The following is a 14701-nucleotide window of genomic DNA, read 5'->3' on the forward strand; positions in this document are numbered from 1 at the left end:
AAGTTTTTACCGTTGTCGGAGTAGACGTTTTTGGGACATCCGCGTCTAGATATAAAACGGGCAAAAGCCGCAAGAAATGATGGGGTGCTGAGGTCAGTAGTGGCCTCCAGATGAATCGCTCGTGTGGAAAAACACATGAAAAGGCAGACATAGCCTTTGGATAGTCGGGACCCTCTGCCGCGGTAACTTTTAATGTCGAAGGATCCGGCGAAGTCGACTCCAGTATTCGTGAATGCACGGCTGAATGTCGTGCGTTCACGAGGGAGAATACCCATAAGTTGGGTCTGAGCCCGCTTTCGGTGTATCGTGCAAACTTTACAATTATGAATGGTTGCCCTAATCATGGTTTTGATGTTAGGTATCCAGTACTGGGTGCGTATCAGACGCAACATGAGTTGATTTTCCCCATGCAGACTTTGTTGATGAAACATTAGGACTGTAAGACGGGATAACCTGCAGTTGTATGGGAGGCGGATTGGGTGGCGTTCATTAAAGGCTAAATCATTTGACGCCCCGAGTCGCCCTCCTACCCGAATGATGCCATCTTGGTCTAAGTAGGGATTAAGTGAGAGTATTGCACTTTTCCCTCCAATTGGTTTTCCGGCCTTCAGATCATTATATTCGGAACTATAATGTTGTTTCTGATAGATTTTAATAAAGAGCTGGGTTACTGATTTGATCTCATCAGGAGAGATTAAAGGTGACTTGACCTGAAATGTTTTTTTTTGTTTTGAGGTGAGTTCTTCGGTAGAGCCTCATAACGTATGTGAGCACCCGTAAAGCCCTAGGTAGGTCTGAAAAGCGTTGGAGAACATCGGTAGTATTTACTGTTGTTGTTGCGCAGGTCGTCGCCCTCTTTTCCTCTTCGGAGGTGATGTAGTCACTTTCTTGTGCTGGCCATTGGGAAGTGTCTTCTTGCAGCCAAGAAGGTCCCTACCACCACAACGAATTGTTGACCAATTCAGACGCCGGTAATCCTCTGCTACCTAAATCTGCTGGGTTAGACTCTGAGTTCACGTGCAACCAGTCCTTATTTCCGACCATGTCGATGATCTTAGCGATCCGATGTGCGACGAAAGTGGACCAGGAACAGGGCGGTTTCCTTATCCATGCGAGGACGATCGTTGAATCCGGCCACAGGTGAATTCTCACTGGTCCCAATTTAAGGTTCCTGAAAATTGATTCGGCGATTTCCGCTAACAGCACGGCTCCGCAAAGTTCTAATCGTGGAAGAGAGAGAGTTTTCACTGGGGCTACTCGGGTTTTAGCTAGGAGTAGGTTTGCGCAGACATTATCATCCGTTTTGACACGCATGTAAATGACTGCTGCATAAGCCTTCTCGGATGCGTCACAAAATCCATGGATCTCGATGTCGGTTCCTGGAGAAAAGTTGACCCATCTAGATATCCTGATTTTATCGATTTCATGGTATTGGTCGGTGAAGGTTTTCCATCGTTCCAGCGTACTGGTAGATACTGGTTCGTCCCAAGCGGTGCCTTCCAACCAAATACTCTGCATGAGTATTTTTGCCACAATGACCATTGGTGCCAGCCACCCTAATGGATCGAAAAGTTTGGCCATTGCTGATAATATCGCTCTCTTTGTAATGTTTTCCGGGTTGTCCAGCGTCCCTGCTTTAAAATAAAATAAATCGGAGTGGGCATTCCATCGAATGCCTAACGCTTTAACTGAACTGGTATCTTCGAATGCCAGGAAGTTTTCATTGAGCAGGTCTGCTTTGGGGATGTCCCTTAGAATGTCCTCTGAATTGGATGTCCATTTGCGAAGTGGAAAGCCCGCGGAGTGTAGGACTTGACGAATTTCATCTCTGGCTTTAATGGTTGATGTGATCGTATGTCCACCCGCTAACACGTCATCTACATACATGTATTCTCGCAGTATGCTAGCCGCTGTAGGGTGTGAATTTGCGACGTCGTCTGCTAGTTGTAGGAGCGTTCTTATCGCGAGATATGGAGCGCAATTCACTCCGAAGGTAACCGTCTTTAATTCATAAAGACTAATAGGGTCATTCGGGGACGTGCCATGCACAATACGTTGAAATTTGGTGTGATTTTCGTTCACCCAAATTTGTCGATACATCTTTTCGATGTCGCTATTGAAGACGAAACGGTATAGCCTCCAACGTAAGATAAGGATGGGTAGATCGGCTTGTCGAACTGGACCTGGGAGGAGAATATCGTTTAGGCTATTACCGTTGGCCGTAGGGTTCGAGGAATTAAATACTACGCGTACCTTGGTGGTTGTACTTTCGGCTTTTACAACGGCGTGGTGGGGCAGGAAGGAATGATCCGAATCGTCGGATGAGATATTCTTTTTTAATTTTCTCATATGTCCGAACGTGTCATATTCTGACAACACTCGAACATATTCTTTACCTAAATCTGGGTTTTTTATTAGTCGCCCCTCATTCCGGAAGAATTGAGAGCATGCGCGTTTCAGGGACGGTCCCAAATTAATGTTATCAGGGAAATCCTGCCTGAATGGTAGTGATACGGTGTATCTTCCATCTTCATCACGTTTCGTTGTTTCCTTAAATAATTGCTCGCAGTACCTTTCATCTTCATTTAATATTTTATTTTTGGGTACATTTTCTACCTCCCAGAAAGCTTTGAGTTGGTTGTCTAACGCAACCTCGTTGTAGAAAGACATAATGCATAATGGATTCGGTGATTCGATACGACCGGTCAGTATCCAACCGAACACTGTCTCTTGGGCTAAGAGTGTGTTTAGCACATTCTTTTTTATACCGTTCATTATAATTTGGGGATATATGTCTCCACCAAGTATGAGGTCTACGTCTTCGTTGACGTAGAACCTCTTGTCTGCCAAAACCAAGTCTGGGAATGCCTGCATAGTCATTGCGTTGATATGGCAGGATGGAAGATTCCCAGTGAGTTTCGTTAGAACTAGTACGGGTGTAGTCAGGCTAAAGCAGGGATCCACTGGTGAACGTAGTTCGATGTTGGATGCTTCTTTCACCTGAGCTGACACCGCATTTGTGATGCCTGAAACATGGGCATGCATTTTCCCCGCTGGCAAATCGATTCTGCGTTTCAGTCTTTCAGTTATAAAGGAACATTCAGACCCAGAATCAATTAATGCCCGCGCGGAGAAGTCGGTACCATTATGGTGAATGTGTACGCGAGCAGTTCCTAATAGCACGCCTGTGATGGAATTGGCATGGCAGGATTTGACATTCTGATTCGCAGAGGAAGGTGGTTGTCCCGATTCCTGTCTTTTCCTTGCCTGTGCCGAAGTTTATGGGGCATTATCCGCATCTTTGAAGGGATTTCGTACCGCCGGTTGCTGAAGTGTGTCCGCATGCAGGAGCGTGTGGTGACGAGAGTGGCATTTGGAACAGTTGTATGAACTGGTGCACCTCGTCACTGTGTGTCCTGGGGATAAACAATTCAGGCAGCCATTTGTGGATTTGACGAATTTAATCCTTTCTACCGGGTTTAAATCGCAAAAACGTGAACAGTTGCGTAATCTGTGCTCCGTAGATTTGCACATTTTACACATTGATTTTGTTATTTGCTTGGTTACTTTGGTTTGAAAAGCACCAAGTCTTTTTGTAGGGTTTTCCGTCGACTGGCGCGACGTGTTTGATTTTTGCACTTTAGAAGTGGCATTCCCTGTAAAACCAGACACGGTTTCAAGTGTCTGGAAACGATTTGACAAGAATTTGTCCATATCCTCCCACTTGGATATGTCCGTCTTGTGGTCAATGCTCTGCTCCCATAGAGCCAACGTATTTTCAGGTAATTTTGTCGAACATAAATAGGTAGTAATCGCATCCCAATTTGAAACATCGATCTGATGTGTTTTTAGAGATGTCAAGCAATTATTTATGTCGCGCTGTAAGGTTTTGATAGAGCTGCCGCACTCGCTATCTATCTTTTTTAGATTAAACAAAATTTGTAGTTGTGAGTTTACGAGAATCCGCTTATTCTCGTATCTCTCACATAGGTTTTTCCAGGCTGTTTCGAAGCCTTCATTTGTCAAGGGACATTTCTTGACGATGTTCTTTGCCTCACCTTGCTGCAATTTTCCTAGCATCGAGCGTGTCAGAGTCAAGCAATTCCTCGAGGGCGGTCTCGGCTTTTTCCCACTTAGCTTGCAACTCTTTTTGCTGTATTGCAAGAGTGTGTATAGTGTGCAGAGCCGCATTTATGTCATTAAAATCGGCCTCGAATTCGATTATTCGATCGGCCAATCTAATATATGATTTCATGTCCATGGATTAAAGTGGAAAGCGAATTAATCAAGGGATATAAAACTTGAAAACCTGAGCGAATCACCCAACCAACAAATATTAAAATTACGCAGAATTGATTATTACCATTAATTTGTTTATTTTTGTCTGACTTTGCAGTTTATTTGTGCCTTAAAACAAGGAGCAGGGGGAATCAACACCAATGTGTATTGTGCGAAGTAGAGCGGGCCACTCGCCACTTCAATCGTCAATTTTATTACAAAACTAAGTGCGCGCGTTGATATAAAAACTCGACGAAAAGTGTAAAAACTCAGTGAAAACTGTTGTAAAAGCTGTGTCGATTGAACAAGTGAAAATTAAAGAGCTTGAAAAGAAAATGAAAACTGCCACAGCCGTGTGGCGTTAGATTTTAATATGTGAGGTTATGTGCACCTCTTCCTTGTGCTGTGTCCGGAGAGCCTTACCGCTGGTGGGGGGACAGACCAGATAGTCACAAGGAATTTAAGACAACGTTAATGTGACGCGTTTGCACTTAATTTTGGTTTTCGACACTAATAAATTTTTCACACTTTTCGCGGTTATTCACAATCACGTATGGCAACTTAAATTGATTTTTCGCACTTTATTTATTATATCCCCAAAATGTGGCAAGAAATATTGCACTTACTCTGGTATTTTTTGGTGACTTGTATACTGGTGATGATGTGATGATGTGGCAAGATAACTCGGTGTTGCAGTGGCTTCCGCTCGCTATCGATTGCTCAGTGTTTGACGGTGGTTTTAAATAATAGCCGTTCTTAAACTTATTGTGTTATCGCTGTTGATTGTGGCAAAAACTCTCCGTATAACTTTAAATGTGAGGAATTTGAAATTTGTGCGGTCAGCTACGGTCGTATTTTGTGGACTGTAATTTAGGTGCTGTATATTCCTTTCTCGGGGAGATAGGACCAAATGTTCGGCCGTTGTGCGTCTAATCCTGGAGAGGTGGGCGCACCGGGTCGATCTCAGTGGGAAGAGAAGATTCACTCAAACGAGACAAATAAGAAACACAGGAGGATTTTCCTCGTTATAATAATGCACTTTATTGGGTAGAGATAAAATAAATTGAATACAATATTACCTGACTGTACAGTTGTAGGAAGCGGCGGAGATCCTTGGCGGCAGATGTTAGCTGGTTGGCTGTTGAAATCAAAGAGACCGGTTGTATAGCAAGCTACAACCGTTGACCCGCAAAATCCTCCGCTTTGGAGGGGAAAGGCACCCACACATCAACCCCGACATGCATATGCATGAGTGCTGACAAAAATCACACGCACACGTACATGTACATGCATGTACATGCATGTGGCGGTGATGGTGTGGGTGGTTACAAATTAATTCGAGTATCGAGTATCGATTCGCAGGGTTGCATTGGGGGGATCGCAGACAGATGCGGAAAAAGTTAGGCATCCTGCCTAAACAGTGTTGTTAGTGTGAAATTCAGATAAACTGAATTAAGCAAGGAAACAAATACAAGCAGGATAGCCCAGTGGTTAAGGCAACTGCAATTTCACCGTGTGATTCGCGGTTCGAATCTCGGTGAGACCTTTCATAACATTACGAAAGTGCCTGATGATGACTACGTGGAGGTTTTCGAAATGGTACCATCGCAATACGCCAGTAAATGTTTCTTTCTTTTTTTCAGTTTCTCTTAGAAAAACGTAATATTAGAATACTCAATTAATATAAGCCGGTGTTAAGCTCATAAATTCTTAAATAATAAGTATAAATTGAACACACCATTAAACAAAGAAACATAAATATGTAAAAAACTGAACCCGAGTTTACAAAGCTTTATATATAGAAAACACACATTCAGTCATGTAAGTTATGAGGTTCTCATCGACAAAAATGAGGTCCAAAATATTAACTGGTTCACGATATAATTAATCTGAAATAGATTGGCGCTGAAAAGGGTGTCTAAGAAATTAATCTCGTGGGGATGATGAACATTAGTAGGTGTTAAGATATCATCATCTAGTATTTTCGACCAAACAATCTTACCAAAATTAAAATCCCCCAAGACGCAAAAATTACTATCACCATTGTTTTGATATAGGTCAAATATATTATTGACATGAGCACAGTACAGCGAATCTGTGCTGCAAGGCGCAATATAAGAAACACAGATAAATAAATTGCCAGATGGCCCAGTAATACATTCACAATGCTAGTCCAAGAGAGAGTCACCATTAGAGAGCGGAACAGAAGAAGAGGGAAGACAATTTTAATAAATTTATATTGTACATCGTAACAACTTTTTAACCCTATCCATCAAAATTTTACGGTAAATATTACATGATTAGTTAGAATGTATTGAAATTTTATGGAGTTAGCAACTTTGAGTAATTTTGTTGGAGTTAGTGATTCTGGACAATAAACACATACCTTCCTTTTACCACCATATGCAGAAATCGTCTAACCATTATCAAAAAGTCGGTTCAAGTTGAATATGGAGCTTTTACCGCATCGTCCTTGATCTCAGGTTACGCTCAAATTATTATGGTATTAATAGACTGAAATTTGTATTAAGTTAACTGAACTTCGTTGATTATAAACATGAAAACCAACGGCACTTGGTAAAGTATCGGAGAAAATTATCGAGTAAAGTATCGATACTTTACTCAATACTTGGAAAAAAGTATCGAGTAAGAAATACTCAAGTATTTTTTGGAAAAGCATGGATAATACCCACGCAAGACTCGTATCGTTCTATCACTAGAAACAGAGGAACCATATACTGACCCTGACTCAGAGGTCTGGTTCACGGATGGATCAAATTTTGATGACGCAAAAACGACGGGAGCTTGGTATCTATGAGCCGATTATGTGCTACACCACTACTTTTCAGGCAGAAATCCTTGCAATACAAGTTTCCATTTGAGAAACCTCCTGTGAACTCACAAAGGCACACTATAGGAAAACCATAAAAAAACTGAGAAATAAAGCAGTTCAGACAATCGTCCAACTGTATAACAAGTTTAAGTATTAAGCTTTTTCAAAAATTTTGAGCTATGGAATGTTTTTGGGCTGAGTTACAATACTGCACAAAACTATTAAGATTTACACGATGTTATCGAAAATTCCATCTCTGCTGAATTACGAGAATGCTAAAATCATTCTTTACAGTGTTAGGAGACCTTTATTTTTAGTTGGTCTGTTAAATAGGTAATGGCTGTTAGCGCCATAATTTTTATTTCACTTCCAAAGCGTTGCGAAGTTAAATTTTCTTTTAAAGAAATTCGTGAATTCTATGGACTTTAACTGTGTATTGTTGTTGTTGCAGTAGTCTTACAGTCTCCCTATCAATAGCTGTTGTTGCTACCACTCTACGCCCCTTATTTGATTTAGTGTTGGGCTGGCTTGAAAAAGTACTGAAATCAAATGAGACATAACGGTTAAAACTACCCACAGGAGTATATTTTTCTTATCTTGTTCATTACGTTGCAATTGCAAATTTATATAGTTATTGAACTGCTTAGTTTTAAATAAATAATGCCAACATCACCAACACCAAACAAGTTTTGCAAATAAATTAAAAAGAACAATTAATGAGCATGAAGGGTTGTGAAGTTTCAGAGTGAATACACGGAAACCTCTTCGTGAACTTTTAAAGGTGAATTGACGACTCATTATAATTTGAGTTTTCTAGGTATATTTATGTGTTTAATACTATAGCCTGAAATTTTATTAAAATAGTAAATGATTGGTAAAATCATCGTTTTCCAGAAAAATTTGTTTTAGAAGTAGTATAAATGTGGAAAGTTTCTACAAAAATGATTTGAACATACATATTTGGATATGTACATATTTACATATGAACATCTACCCAGCGAAAAAAATTAACCTTATATAAGGCATATTTCCTATGGCCAAAAGACTTATGGCATCAAGCCTCAGTTCTTTAAGGAACATGAGTTGTTTGGCGCATACTTTATAATACCCCTTATTTTTCTGTACTTATGACATCAGGCAAAGGGATGATCTGGAAGACAACGTTTTGTAGAAGCTTGTAGCCTCTATAAAATAAAGCTAATATAAGGAATTATTATAAGCTACTAGAAAGAATATAATTACCTTATTATAAGGGTTATGGACCAAACACAATAACACTTACATAATGCCTTAATATAAGATAATGCTTGATTTATTAGGACCTTTATATAAGGTTTATAACTCACTAAGAATCAGTGTTTTTGAGTACAATAACCTGATTATAAGGTTTATGAACCAGGTAGAATAAGTAATAGTATGACATAAGAAAAATAAAAATAAAATCCTTGAAAATATTACGAAAATTTATCGACTAGAGTTAGATTCTTTTCATCATGTATCCTTTAAGTTAATGCAACGTTTATTTATTATTTTGTTTACCTTAGGGATAAGGCTTATTTGTTGCGTAAATTAGCCTAAAATAAGGCATCACTATATAGCGTATTATATACTCTTTTTACCTTATTATAAGGTTTATCTATCAGGAGTAAAACCAGTATTCCTTATTGCTAACAACCGCTTATGCCAGTTTTTGCTGGGTATATATGCATTCCTACCAACGTGCAGACATATTTCTAAAATTACGCTATATGAAACAATATTAACCACCACGTGCTCACATATGTATTTATAAATGGCATTCACTGGTGTATTTGTGCAAATAAAAGAAATGTGCATATATTTACTAAAGTTGTAAGTGGAATTGCTTGAAATATGCGTATGACGTAATACCGACTTACAACTGTCGAAATACAATACAAAAACAGTCTAGGCTAGAACAAATTCGGCCTATTCGAAATTTTGGCAAAGAACGTAGAACGAAAAGAAGGTTCTTCAATTTCCCTTTTATATGAGAAAATTTCCTTTCCACGTGGTGATTTCTTTACTCGCGAACTTACCCTCTATATTTTCAAAAAATACATTCAATTAAAATAACCTGACATAGTAGCTTTACAATATTTTCCAACATCGTCAGTAGGTCATACCTTTATCATAAATTTATATTCTTGTAGTCTGTAAGAAATCTACATTTCATAGACATTATTAATTGAATAAATAAATAAATACATATTTTGTTGGTTTTTATTGGACCGTTAGTGATAAATTAGTAAATAAATTTTTGTGTTCAGCACCGGATTTGTTTTATATGGAATTTGCTATTGCTTTTATTCTGTCGAAGCTATTTTTTTACCGCATTAATGAGACGAAAACCACAATTTGCATAAACCCCTATAGCGACTGCTCTAAGAAAACCTGCAAAGCTTGTATGTCGATATGCTACAATATTTCACAAAGGCCCTAACCAACAAATTTTATATTTCACAGGAGAACCAGTCACATTAACTTCAAGTAGATATGGCCTTTTAAAAGTGAAATTACTCCGTTCTTATTGCCTATAACACTTTAAAATACAAAAATCTCCAAAAACCACAGTTTCAAAAAATCCGTTGTTGGGGCCTTTGTTAAATAGAAAACTACAAAAAAATGAAATATATTATGAGCACGAATGGGTATGAAAACATTGAATTGTTACACAGGATAAGATTAATTTTCGAAGTTAAAAGACGAGGACTTTTGTATAAAATCTTAAAAATACCTACCAACTTGGAGAGCAACGTCTATTTCAATCATGGTTGGTACGAAACAAATCGTAAACAATTTTACAAATTGTGTTGTTAACTAAAGGCACCCCATAACTTTATTAAACAAAGAATTTGGTGATTTAATATTGTGTGGTGCACGTCCAAACAAAAGTTTTAAAAGTAATAAAATAATAATAACAACATAAATAAAATATGACTCCGGTGAGACGAAGGCCCAAAAGAAGAGTCTATAAAATGCACGGTGGGAATTACAAACACATAAAGTTAGAATATCCAAACACTGATTTATTATTAAAAGCAGATTTTGTCAACGCTAGTATGGATTTTTATACCTTTCATGAAAATGAAATGGTATATTAATTTCGTCATGAATCCCAAAATTGTAAGTCCTTAAAGGAAAATAGATAGACCCACCATTAAATATACCGAAATAATCAGGATGAAGAGCGGAGTTGATTTAGCCATGTCCGTCTGTCCGTCTGTCTGTTTGTATGCAAACTAATCCCTCAATTTTTGAGATATCTTGATAAAATTTGGTGAGCGAGTGTATTTGGGTGTACGATTAGACATTTGTCAGAACCGAAAGGATCGGACCATTATAGCATATATCCTCCATACAACAGATTTTTCAGAAAAAGAGGATTTTTGTCACATCTTCCTCAATTTATCAGATTGAAGCTTCAAACTGCACCATATACTTTCCTATATTGCATATATTGTTATCTGAAAAAAATTATGAGATCGGTCGTATATATAGTATATGTCCCCACAACCGATTGTCCAGATAAGAAACTTTTCGAAATTACTGCCTTATTTTAAGAGCTAGAGGCTTCAAATTTCAGCGAATGCTAACGTATATAGCAGATATTGTTGTCTGAAGAAATCATAAAAATCGGTGGTCCCTTATAAGTAACTTTATAGCGTGTGATTTAAATATTATAAATCCATTAGCAACTCGCTTTGCTAATAACAGTAAGCCTACCTTGCTTGACCTAATTTGTGTTAACAATGCCAATTACGTAAATCATTTTGACCAACTCCCTATGGAAGGTATATCTGACCATGAAATGCTGTTCTTATCATATGATTTGCAATTCAATGTAAAAGAACCCAGCTTTGAAATAACGTATAGGAATTACAATTGTGTAAACTTAGGAGCCCTTAGTGAAGAGGCTTCTCGTCTTGACTGGAGTGGATGTTTGTCATTTTCTAAGTTAGACGAAAAATTACAATATTTTAATAACCACGTTAATTACCTGTTTAATACATACGTCCCGCTAAAGACCGTAAAAATCCGGAGCTATAAAAACCGTGGTTTACATCAGAGATCTTGAAATTAATAAAAAAAACGAGAGAGAGCTTACAGGGTATGGAAGCGATGCCAGAATGATTATCACTGGGAAGCCTACCATCTCTTACGGAACCAAACCAACCTCTGCATACGAAATGCTAAGGTAGCTTACTTCAGCATTAGATTTGATTCCAAACTTCGTTCCAAAATTCTCTGGAAAAATCTTCGCTGTTTCGGCATATCTAAAAATAATCATCTGCAATGCACTTAGACCCCAATGTTTTGAATGCACATTTCTTACGTGATCATACAAATCATAGTACACCTAATGCTAATGTCAATAAGGATAACGAAGATATGATTGCGGTAAAGAATAGACCGAATACCAATATTTTTGATTTCACAGTAGTAACAGAGGGTGATGTGGTGGATGCTATCTTGGCTATTAGGTTCAATGCAGTAGGAATTGATGGCATTAGCGTACGTTTTATTAAGCTTCTTCTTCCTTATGTAATCTCCTCGATAACGCATATATTTAATTTTTCCATCACATCCTGTGGGTTTCCTACTCAGTGGAAAAGGGCTAATGTTATTCCGGTTCCTAAATCAAAGACTCCGGTTTCATGCAAAGACTTTAGACCAATAAGCTTGCTACCTGCGCTATCCAAAGTATACGAGAAATTACTATCAAAGCAGATAACTGACTATGTTTATAATAACCGTTTACTATCTGAGGATCAATCTGGATTTAGAAGAGGGCATAGTTATGCTACATCTATGTTAAAAATTCTTGAGGACATACGTCCAGCCTACGACCATAATGAACTCACAGTTCTAGTTCTTCTAGATTTCTCAAGAGCTTTTGACATGGTTGATTATAAAATATACTTCGCAAGCTTGAAACAGCATATAACTTCAGCCCTTTCGCAATTAAGTTAATGCAAATCTATCTCACTGGCCGCTTTCAGCAAGTTCAGTGTGATGATAAGTTATCTGATTTGAAGCCCATAATGTCTGGTGTTCCGCAAGGATCTATCCTAGGCCCAATATTGTTTACTCTGTTTATTAACGATATAGTCACTTGCTGCTATAATGTGTCTATTCATCTTTATGCTGACGATACCCAAATTTACATATCTCGTCCGATCGGGCTTTCGGAAGATTTATTTATTAGGCTGAATGATGATTTAAGACGCATCGGGAACTGGTCTCTTTTAAATAACTTGTCTCTGAATGCTACAAAATCTAAGGCGATGGCAATATCGAACATAACATATGATTTAAGCAGCCTTCCTGAAATTATGCTTAATGGCGATAAAATATTTTTTCACGATGCTGTCACCAATTTAGGATTCAAAATCAATTCAAATCTGATCTGCACTGACCATATCAACTTTGTGGTTGGAAAATCTATAATATCCTTCGTAACTTATACAGAACTGCCTATTTATTACCGCGAGACGCTAAAATGAAGCTAGTCAAAGCTCTTATAATACCTCACATTTCTTATGGAGAACTTATTTATGGTAGCCTTGATTCGCTGTCGCTTAATAAATTGCAGCTAGCCATAAACAATACTGCTCGTTTCGTATTTTCTAAGAGGAAATTTGACCATATATCTTTGTACGCTGCCCAAATTCTCGGAAGCGACGTTTGTACTTTCCTAAAAATTAGAAATTTCAGTTTCTTACACAAACTACTACATTTTCAATATCCGCCTTACTTATTTAATAAACTAACTTTGTGTCAGTCTACTCGGACTCTGAATCTATTGATCCCTAACTTTAAGTACGTGACATCCTCCAGAATGTTCTTTGTCAGTACAATCCGTCCTTGGAACTCACTACCCTCCAAGACGAAAGCAATCAGAAAAGCCTAAATATAGTGTTAACTACTTTGTATTCTTTACTTTAATTTTTAAAATAATTTTTAATTGAGCTTTCATGTTAACTTAAAATTTTTGAATAACTTCAAAAAAAGAAAATTCTAATTAGTTTGAAAATATTTAAACTCAAAAGTAAATAAAATAATATTTCTAAAAATAAATATTTAAATATTTGGTTAACCACCAAATATATTGGTAATTCTATCAACTTACTTTAAATTATATAATTCTATTATTGATTATTCAACTAATGGGCCAAGGATGCTCCTTTCACACAATGTACTTATAAAAATTAATAGATTTTCTTAAATGTTATTATCTACTTTACCTTTTATTCTTCAAGAACACTCCTCTTTATATGTAATTTGTAGTTGTAAGATCGGATTGATGTACTATCTAAAAAACATAATCTTACTTGTACAAATATGTTCAAATAAATAAATAAATATATAGTATATATATGGTGGTATATATAGTATATATATAAAGTATAGTAAAGCAATCGAGATAGATATAGAGTTACATAGATCAAAATCATCAGTATCGAAAAAATATTTGATTGAGCCATGTCTGTCCGTCCGTCTGTTCGTTAACACGATAACTTGAGTAAATTTTGAGGTATCTTAAGGAAATTTGGTACGTAGGTTCCTGGGCACTCATTTCAGATTTAAAATTAACGATAACGGACTATAACCACGCCCACTTTTTCGATATCCAAAAACCGAAAAAATTCGATAATTTATTGCCAAAGACGGGTAAAGCGATGAGAATTGGTAGGTGAGTTTACCTTATGAAGCAGAATAGAAAATTAGTAAAATTTTGGACAATGGGAGTGGCACCGCCCACTTTTAAACGTTACTACTATTACTAAATATCTGCTAAGTAAAAAGTAACAAAATCGGATGAACACGCCCACTTTTTAAAAAAAATTGAATATCTTTACTCTATATAAGTAAATTATGTCAACATTCAACTCCAGTAATGATATGGTGAAACAAAATACAAAAATAAAAGAAAATTCATTTAGTTTGTCTAGAATACTTTTAATGCCATAAGTCGAACAAACATTTACCAATCCCTCTGGAATTTGCTATGGGCATGGATTCTATGACGATAATGTTTTCTGCGAAAATGGGCGAAATCGGTTGAAGCCACGCCCAGTTTTTATACACAGTCGATCGTTCCTTCCGCTCGGCGGTTAAACCGATAACTTGAGCAAAAACCTATATATCCTTACTAAACTTAGTCCACGTACTTATCTGAACTCACTTTATCTTGATATACAAAATGGCCGAAATCCGACTATAACCACGCCCACTTTTTCCATATCGAAAATTACGAAAAATGAAGAAAATGCCATAATTCTATACCAAATACGAAAAAAGGGATGAACTATGGTAATTTGATTGGTTTATTGACGCAGAATATAACTTTAGAAAAAAATTTGTAAAATGGGTGTGATATTAAGTAGAAGAAAATGAAAAAGTTCTGCAGGGCGAACTCAAAAGCCCTTGGAATCTTTGCAGGAATACTGTTCGTGGCATTACATATATAAATAAATTAGCGGTACCCGACAGATGATGTTGTGGGTCACCCTGGTCCAACTTTTGGTCGATATATCGAAAACGCCTTAACTTCACATTTACAATTAA

The 14701-nt window shown here is 37.3% G+C and overlaps 1 protein-coding gene across 2 annotated transcripts in view; it reads left to right on the forward strand.

Moving 5' to 3' along the window:
- The first annotated feature begins 7537 nt into the window (after positions 1-7537).
- Positions 7538-14701, forward strand: part of LOC137235468 (uncharacterized) — a 718941-nt gene continuing 711777 nt past the window's right edge. For both annotated transcript variants that reach the window (XM_067758464.1, XM_067758465.1), the window contains exon 1: positions 7538-7892. The gene's annotated coding sequence lies outside the window, so the exon portion shown is untranslated. The remainder of the gene's footprint in view (positions 7893-14701) is intronic.

The sequence above is a fragment of the Eurosta solidaginis genome, chromosome X (genome assembly GCF_040869045.1).
Source record: "Eurosta solidaginis isolate ZX-2024a chromosome X, ASM4086904v1, whole genome shotgun sequence".
Lineage (NCBI taxonomy): Eukaryota > Metazoa > Arthropoda > Insecta > Diptera > Tephritidae > Eurosta > Eurosta solidaginis.